Here is an 8,887-nt window from a genome sequence, read left to right on the forward strand (position 1 = left end):
CTCATGCTAGGGGTCTATCTTTAGGAAACACTTCCCTTACAAATTATATTAGCCCAAATTACCTAGAATATAGAACCTGAGACAATGATTAAGTGGTATGTCTTATTAAGGAAGCAGAATCCCAGGATAGTAAGAGTGAACAGCAACAACAACAAAACAAAAAAAAAAAAAAAAAAAGAGAGAGAGAGAGAGAGCAAGAAAGAAAGAAATAGGGAAGTAGGGGAAACCATACAAAGTGATACAGTAATGTGCTAACCTCCATTTCATGAAAAGCCCCCAAGAGACATTGCTGGTCATTTGGCTGATACTTTAACTTAGTTACCCAGGAGGACTCTGAAGCTGATCATGGGATACTGCTTTCCATTGGCCAAAATTTATCCCACAGGGAGTGAATTCACCTGTGCTTCCAAATGGCATCATGCAATACTACCAGTGCATACTCAGGAAGTTAAATTTCAGTAAAAGTCACAAATTCAGGCTACGTGGTTATCAACATGGCCGTATCACATCAGTGAAAAGAAGACCCTTCTGAAATGATTTAAGAGTCCCCAAGATGCAGAATCATATAAGTCCAAGCAAAATTGGCCATTGCATCACTGCATTAACTAACTGAAGTTCCAGAAGACTATGGCACTGAGGGTATGGAGGCACAGAAGTTGTGGCCAATGCAATACCTAAGTAGGGTTTATCCTAAGAATCCAAGGTTAAATGAATATAAGGAAAAATAATTTCATTCAAATTGATACAATCCAACACATACTGAACAAACAAGCAGATTAACACTTTTATCTAAGCAGAAGTCTGAGAGAAAATTCTGGAAAAACAAATTAAAAACATAAATTGTTGCACAATTTATTGAAATCCCTGAGATGAATGATTGTAGAAAAGAATGTAACTATGCCACTATAATAAGAATGAATAATTTTGTTGCAATAAAAGGTGTGCCTTTGTTCCTGCTTTCTCTTGCAATCCAAGACAAACATATTTGGGGGGAAGATGAAATTCTTTTAGGCAAAGTAAGCAGAAACTTCACACATTCAAATCTCCTTATTTAATAAAAATATAATTATAGACAAGAATGCAATTTCAGATGCAATTTAGTAAGTATGGAAAGCACAAGATTTTTGATAGTATTTATACATGAGGAAATACAAACAATAGTATGGAAAATACATAGCTATCTTTCCAATCATACTAATATGAATTAAAATGAAGATGCCATGATAAATTTGTTAAAATAAAAAAGTTAATCAACATATATGAATAAAAATCAATAGTGCTAGGGCTGTGGGAAAACAGTCCCATATTGATGGTTACACTATAAATTAGATAAACTTTTGGATAAAAATATATCAAACTGTACCAAGAACCATCAAACTATTTCTATAATTTGATGGAGCCATTATACAATTATAATAAGCAATAACAAAATGGTACAATGGCTCAAAGATGATAAAAGTAAACTCTTTCACAGCTTTCCTGCAAATTGTCATACTGGACCCAGATTGTATTGATTTTTTTTAAATATTTTATTTATTTATTTGACAGAGAGAGAGGAAGAGCATAAGCAAGGGGAATGGCAGGCAGAGGGAGAGACAGGCTCCCCAATGAAAAGGGAGCCTGATGCAGGGCTAGATTCCACAACCCTGGGATCATGACCTGAGCCAAAGGCAGACACTTAACTAACTGAGTCACCCAGGCACTCCCAGATTGTATTCATCTTGATGTTACACTGTCTTCACTACATAGCTTCCAATGTCACCATGCTCATTTGCATGCAGCTTTGCATCCAGCTAACAGATGGGGAAAGAGCAAGGGTGGGGGTCATATAGGAGGTTTTAAATGACCTAGAAATGGAACATTTTGTTTCTACTTGATTCTGTTATTTACAATTCAATCATGGACCACACCCAACTGGAAAGGAGGCTGAGGGAACATACGCTAGCTATGTGCTAAGAAAAAAAAAAAAAAAAAGTGGATCTGGTGAACCAGTTACTTTTTCACTTTTTCTCACCACAACTGATACCAAGAAAATAACCCAGAAGGCATAAAGAGTATTTTTTATAAAGGTGTACATGGCAGTGATTTTAATAAGATGAGTATCAGAACTTTCTCTCTTCCCTCACTAGAATATAAGTTCTATGAGGACAGGATTTTTGTAGACTTGGTATACTGCAATACTCTGTATTTGGAATAATGCCTGAAATTTTGTATGAATTTGTTAATTGAATAAAAAATGACTCAATTTATCTGTCAGTAGCAAAATAAGCCCAACAAGAAGAGTCAGGAATTGGATACTACAGCAATACAGATTGTGGTTGCTAATGGTAGTAGGTGATGGAATTAAGTTCAGGCAAGTATGCAGAACTTGACTTCAAGAAAAAGTTGCAGAAATAAATGATGGTATAGACAATCAGACAATTCTTTTCAAGGAGATAGAGCAAGTTGTAACAAATATTTGGTTATAAATTGCAGACTGCACAAAGTCATAGAGGAACCTATTAGAAGCTCTTGCTAAATCTGTGGCAGGCTGCAGTTCATTGAGAAAACATCAATTGTCAACAAAACTGGTTAAGACTAAGACAGGTTTTTTTATTCCAAAGACCTGGGTAGTAGGTGAATTTTATCTTATTGTTATTTTTCGGTTTAATAATTTTGACATCTTACATTTTATAAATTTAAGGTATACAGTGTGTTACTTTAATATGTTTAGGTAATATGATTGCCACTGAAGTAATATTTACATTAAATCGTTAAAGTAATATTTTCTTGTCTATATTTATTACACTGTGTATTAGATCCCTATGGCTTATTTACTCTTTGTTACAAGTTTGAACCCTGAACACAACTAAGCATCATGGAGATGCAAATAAAAACTATAACGAAAGATCACCTCACACCTGTTAGAATGGCTATCACCAAGAAGACAAGAGACAAGTGCTGGTGAGGTTATAGTGAAAAAGTAGTAGGTAAACTTTTAATTTGGAAATTCAGGCACTGGAGATGATCCAGGAACTGAAATCATGGAACCAGAAGACAAGTTTACAACTAAGCCTGAAATAAAGTTAATTCGACTCTAAACTTAAATCCATAATTGATCCATAAATTGAAGATGAGTACAACTCAGTCAATGTGAGTTTAAAGCTCTGGTATAGGTTTTTAGGAAATGTCAGCTAGGGAGCAATTATAGCAACAACATAAAATAATTAATGTGGAGTGGATAAGCAGACTATGAAATATCATGATATACATCATGATATAATAGTCTGTGTCAAATAAAAATGACAATAGCAGAGAGCCCTGAGCAGCACCACCGCCGCCGCTGGCCTAGTTACCATCACACCCCGGGAGGAGCCACAGCTGCGGCAGCCGGCCCCAGTCACTATCACCGCAACCTTGAGCAGCGAGGCCAGACCCAGCAGCCGCCCGCTGCCCCACCTCGGCCGCCCCCGCCCTCAGCGCTGCGGACACCAAGCCCGGCACCACCGGCAGCGGTGCAGGGAGCGGCGGCCCAGGTGGCTTCACATCAGCGGCGCCTGCCGGCGGGGACAAGAAAGTCATCACAACGAAGGTTTTGGGAACAGTAAAATGGTTCAATGTAAGAAACGGATATGGTTTCATCAACAGGAATGACACCAAGGAAGATATATTTGTACACCAGACTGCCATAAAGAAAAACCCCAGGAAGTACCTTCGCAGTGTAGGAGATGGAGAGACTGTGGAGTTTGATGTTGTTGAAGGAGAAAGGGGTGCGGAGGCAGCCAATGTGACAGGCCCTGGTGGAGTTCCAGTGCAACGCAGTAAATATGCAGCAGACCATAACCATTATAGACGCTATCCACGTCGCAGGGGTCCTCCATGCAATTACCAGCAAAATTACCAGAATAGTAAGAGTCGGGAAAAGAACGAGGGATCGGAAAGTGCTCCCAAAGGCCAGGCCCAACAGCGCCGGCCCTACCGCAGGCGACGGTTCCCACCTTACTACATGCGGAGACGCTATGGGCGTCGACCACAGTATTCCAACCCTCCTGTGCAGGGAGAAGTGATGGAAGGTGCTGACAACCAGGGTGCAGGAGAACAAGGTATACCAGTGAGACAGAATATGTATCGGAGTTATAGACCACGATTCCGCAGGGGTCCTCCTCCCCAAAGACAGCCTAGAGAGGATGGCAACGAGGAAGATAAGGAAAATCAAGGAGATGAGACCCAGGGTCAGCAGCCACCTCAACGTCAGTACCGCCTCAACTTCAATTACCGACGCAGACGCCCAGAAAACCCTAAACCACAAGATGGCAAAGAGACAAAAGCAGCCGATCCACCAGCTGAGAATTCGTCCGCTCCTGAGGCTGAGCAGGGCAGGGCTGAGTAAATGCTGGCTTACCATCTCTACCATCATCCGGTTTAGTCATCCAACATGGAGAAATGAAGATGAAATTCCAGCAATAAGAAATGAACAAAAGATTGGAGCTGAAGACCTTAAGTGCTTGCTTTTTGCCCATTGACCAGATAAATAGAACTATCTGCATTATCTAAGCAGCATGGGGTTTTTATTATTTTTACTTAAAGACATCTCTTTTTGGTAATGACAAACGTGTTTTTTAAGAAAAAAAAAAGCCTTGTTTTTCTCAATACACCTTTAAAGGTCTTTAAATTGTTTCATATCTGGTCAAGTTGAGATTTTTAAGAACCTCATTTTTAATTTGTAATAAAAGTTTACAACTTGATTTTTTCAAAAAAGTCGACAAACGGCAAGCACCCATTAATAAAGGTCTTAAATAATTTTTTAAATGACAATAGCAGAGAGTATCTAGCACATAAAAATATGTGTGTAAAATAATGTTCAATAGAAAAGAACGAATTATAAAAAATGTACATAGACTTTACTTATATTTAAATGCATATGTACGTGGGCACCTGGGTAGCTCAGTCAGTTGTCTGACTCTTGATTTTGGTTCAGGGCATGATCTCAGGGTCATGGGATCAAGCCCTGCATTGGGCTCTGTGTTTAGCATGGAGTCAGCTTAAGACTCTCTCTCCCTCTGACCCCTACTCTCTCTGTTTCTCAAATAAATAAATAATCTTAAAGAATAATAAATGCATAAGTATTGACAAAAACAAAAAAATTGAATTTATATAAAAATGTTTAATATTAATAAAATTAAAATCTACTTTAATAATAGTAGTAATAAAATGTCTAAAAATATGTTAATATAGTTTCCATCCTGGAAATAAAATGACTTCTTTCTCTTTATTTTTCTGAAGTGACTGATACAAATTATTATGTACAACTTTGGTCAACTCACTTCTGTGATTCATACATTTGTAGGTTTTTGTTCTATCACAATGCACATAAGAAATAGGTGTCTGAGAAGAGACAGTGCTTGGTTCTGTTTTTGAATCTAACCACTAAAAACAAGATGCTTTGTGATCCTTAGATTATTTAAGATTAGTATCTCTTAAGGATACTATTAATACACTCAAAATATTCTTTTTTAAATATTTTATTTATTTGAAAGAGAGACAGTGAGAGAGAGCATGAGAGGGGAGAAAGTCAGAGGGAGAAGCAGACTCCCCGTGGAGCTGGGGGCCAGATGTGGGACTCGATCCCGGGACCCCGGGATCATGACCCAAGCTGAAGGAAGTTGCTTAACCAACTGAGCCACCCAGGCACCCACACTCAAAATATTCCTGAAGGATATAGTAATGTTTTGTTTTATTCCTGATATAGATAAGCTGTAACTTCTCTTTTTCTTTTTTATCAGTGTTGATGTAATTTTATTAATTGTGTTGCCCTTTTCAAAAAATGCTTTTTGTTTCACTGATTTATCTTGTTTTTCTGCTTTTAATGTTATTGATTTCTGTTCTCATTTTTATTGTTTATTTCCTTCTGTTTCCTTTAGCTTATTTTGCTCTTCTTTTTCTAGTTCCTGGAAGAAGGTACTTAGATTTTAATTAAATTATTGATTTAAGACCTCTCTTTATTTCTTTCTTTTTTAAGATTTATTTACTTATTTATTTATTATTTCTCAGAAAGAGAGCACAAGAAGGGGGAGTGGCAGGCAGAGCAGGAAGAGGGAGAAGCAAACTCCCTTCTGAGCAAGGGGTCTGAGGCCGGACTCCATGCCAGGAACCCAGGACTGTGACCTAAGCCGAAGACAGATGCTTAACCAACTGAGCCACCCAAGTGTCCCTGCCTTTCTTCATTTGTGATAATCATTTAGTCTTATAAATTTACCTCTCTGCACTCCTTTAGATAGGTCTCAAATATTTTGATATACCATGTTTTCATTTTCATTCACATCAATGTATTTTTATCCCCTTTCAGACTTATTTGACTCATGTACTATTTTAGGAGTGTGTTATTTAATTTCCAAATATTTGGTTATGTTCCTCTTCTGTTTCTCTTATCGATTTAAAGTTTGATTCCATAGAGAACATATTTTGTATTATTTCAATGATTTTAAATTAGTTTTGTTTATTACACTGGTGAATGATTTTAAATTTAAATTTGTTTGTTTATTATCTTGGTGAATATTCCATGGGCATTTGAAAAAAAAAAGTGTATTTTGCTGTTGGATGACATGTTCCACGTATGTCAGTGTGAACATGTTGGTTCATTTTGTTGTTCATATCTTCTACATGTTTTCTGATTTTTTTGTCCAACAGTCACATCAACTGCTGAGAATGCTTTGTCATAGTTGTCAACTATAATTATAAATTTGACTCTTTTCAGTTCTATCAGTTTTTGTTTCATGTATTTGTATTCTAAGACTCCATTGTTTGGTGCATGCATGTTTACGACTGATATGTCTTCTTGGTGGATTGATCCTTTTATTATAATTTAATGTTTCTCTTTGTCTCTAGCAATTTTCTTTGCTCCAAAATAACCAATATGTATTTTAATATAGCAAGTTCTTTTTTTTTAAAGATTTTATTTATTTATTTGACAGACAGAGATCACAAGTAGGCAGAGAGGCAGGCAGAGAGAGAGGAGGAAGCAGGCTCCCCACTGAGCAGAGAGCCCAATGCAGGGCTCAATCCCAGGACACTGGGATCATGACCTGAGCCGAAGGCAGAGGCTTTAACCCACTGAGCCACCCAGGCGCCCCTAATATAGCAAGTTCTATTTTAATTTATGTTTTAATGATATATATTTAAAAATCATCTTGTTTTCAACTTAACAATGTCATTCTACTTAAAGTGAATTTTCTGTAGACACATATAGTTGGGCCATGTTGTTTTTACGCATTTTGCCATTTTTTGTCTTTTATTTGGTGCATTTACAGTTTAAGTAATTGTTGATATGTTAGGACTTAGGTTTGCCATTTTATTACTTGCTTTGTATTTGTTTCCTCTGTTTACTCTTCCTTTCTTTTTTGTTCCTTACTTTCCCATGAGTTACAAGAACATTTTGAATTCCATCCTTTTCTTTTCTCTTTTATTTATTTACTCTTTCTTTCTTTCTTTCTCTTATTCAAGTTTAATTAACATACAGTGTTATATTAGTTTCAGGTGTACAATGTAATGATTCAACAATTCCATAGATTTACTCGATGCTTGTCAATCTAAGTGTACTCCTACCTTTCTTTATTCATTTCACCTATTTCCCTGCCCACATTCCCTCTGGCAACCAGAATTTCCTCTTGAGGTACTTATAATATTTTGAGTATATCCCTTTGTCTACTTATCTTAGTAGTTGCTCTACATATTAGAAATTATATATGTAACTTATCCTAGTATACTGATGTCAATATTTTATCACTTTATATGAAAGGAACCAATTAGGCCCCTTTAATCTACCCATTTAAAAATATAAATATCTTAAATATTTCTTCTATATACACTGAACACAATATCAGATGGTGTTATATATACACAGTTTTGGTTTTTTGGTTTCAAGCATGAAATATGATTTAAAAGACTCAAGGAAAGAAAGATAGTCTATTTTATTAACTTACTTTTACCCATCCTGATGGTCTTCATTCATATCTGAAGTTTCAAACCTTCCTTTGTTATTTCTTTTCTGTTTAAAGACTATCTTTAGCTATTATTTAAAACTAGGTTTACTAGCAACAAATTGTTGTAGTTGTGCTTCATTTGAGAATATCTTTATCCCCCCAGTACTCCTTAAATATGTTTTTACTGGATATAGTATTCTGAATTCATAGTTCTTTGTTTCAGTAAATACCATAAAAATAATGTGCTATTAACTCATGAACTTCATGGTTTCAGATGAGAAATCCATTGTTATTCAAATTGTTATTCCCCTACATGTAATGTCATTTCCCTCTGGAAGTGTTCAATATAGTTTTTTCTTTAGTATTTAGATTTCAGAGTTTAATTATAGTATGTCTGGTGTGAATTTATTTAGGTTAATCCTGTTTGAGGTTCACTCAGATTCTTGAACCTGTGGTTTTATGTATTTTGCCAAATTTGGTAGTTTCAAGCCATTATTTCTTTGAATATTTTTCTCAGTCCCATTCCTCCTCTCCACCAGAAGCTAGAAGATAAAGGCATCATATATTCACAGTGTTGAAAAGGCAAACTCTATAGCCAACAATACTATCTCCAGCAAGGCTATCATTCAGAATAGAGGGAGAGATAAAGAGTTTCCCAGACAAATAAGGGTTAAAGGAGTTCATGACCACTAAATGAGCCCTACAAGAAATGTCAGAGGGTATTCTTTGAATGGAAGGAGAGTCTAGAAATAAGAGTATGGAAGGTAGAAAACACCAAAGTATTAAAAGTAAGTATCTATAAAAATCAGTCAAGAGACTCACAAAATTAAAAAAAATAATAATAAATTATAACACCATACAGTTAAAATATGGGGAGAAGAGGAGTAAAGAGTGGGTTCAAACTTAAGTGACCATCAACTTAAGAAAGA

At 36.1% G+C, this 8,887-nt stretch overlaps 1 pseudogene across 1 annotated transcript; it reads left to right on the plus strand.

Annotated features, from left to right (window-relative positions):
* Positions 1 to 3,281: 3,281 nt before the first annotated feature.
* Positions 3,282 to 4,596, plus strand: LOC111159201 (annotated as a pseudogene). Its single transcript, XR_002641404.1, has one exon. The product of XR_002641404.1 is annotated as a nuclease-sensitive element-binding protein 1 pseudogene (transcript).
* Positions 4,597 to 8,887: the final 4,291 nt, after the last annotated feature.

Source organism: Enhydra lutris, unplaced genomic scaffold (genome assembly GCF_002288905.1).
Source record: "Enhydra lutris kenyoni isolate GAN:26980312 unplaced genomic scaffold, ASM228890v2 scaffoldscaffold67, whole genome shotgun sequence".
NCBI classification, from domain to species: Eukaryota; Metazoa; Chordata; class Mammalia; order Carnivora; family Mustelidae; genus Enhydra; species Enhydra lutris.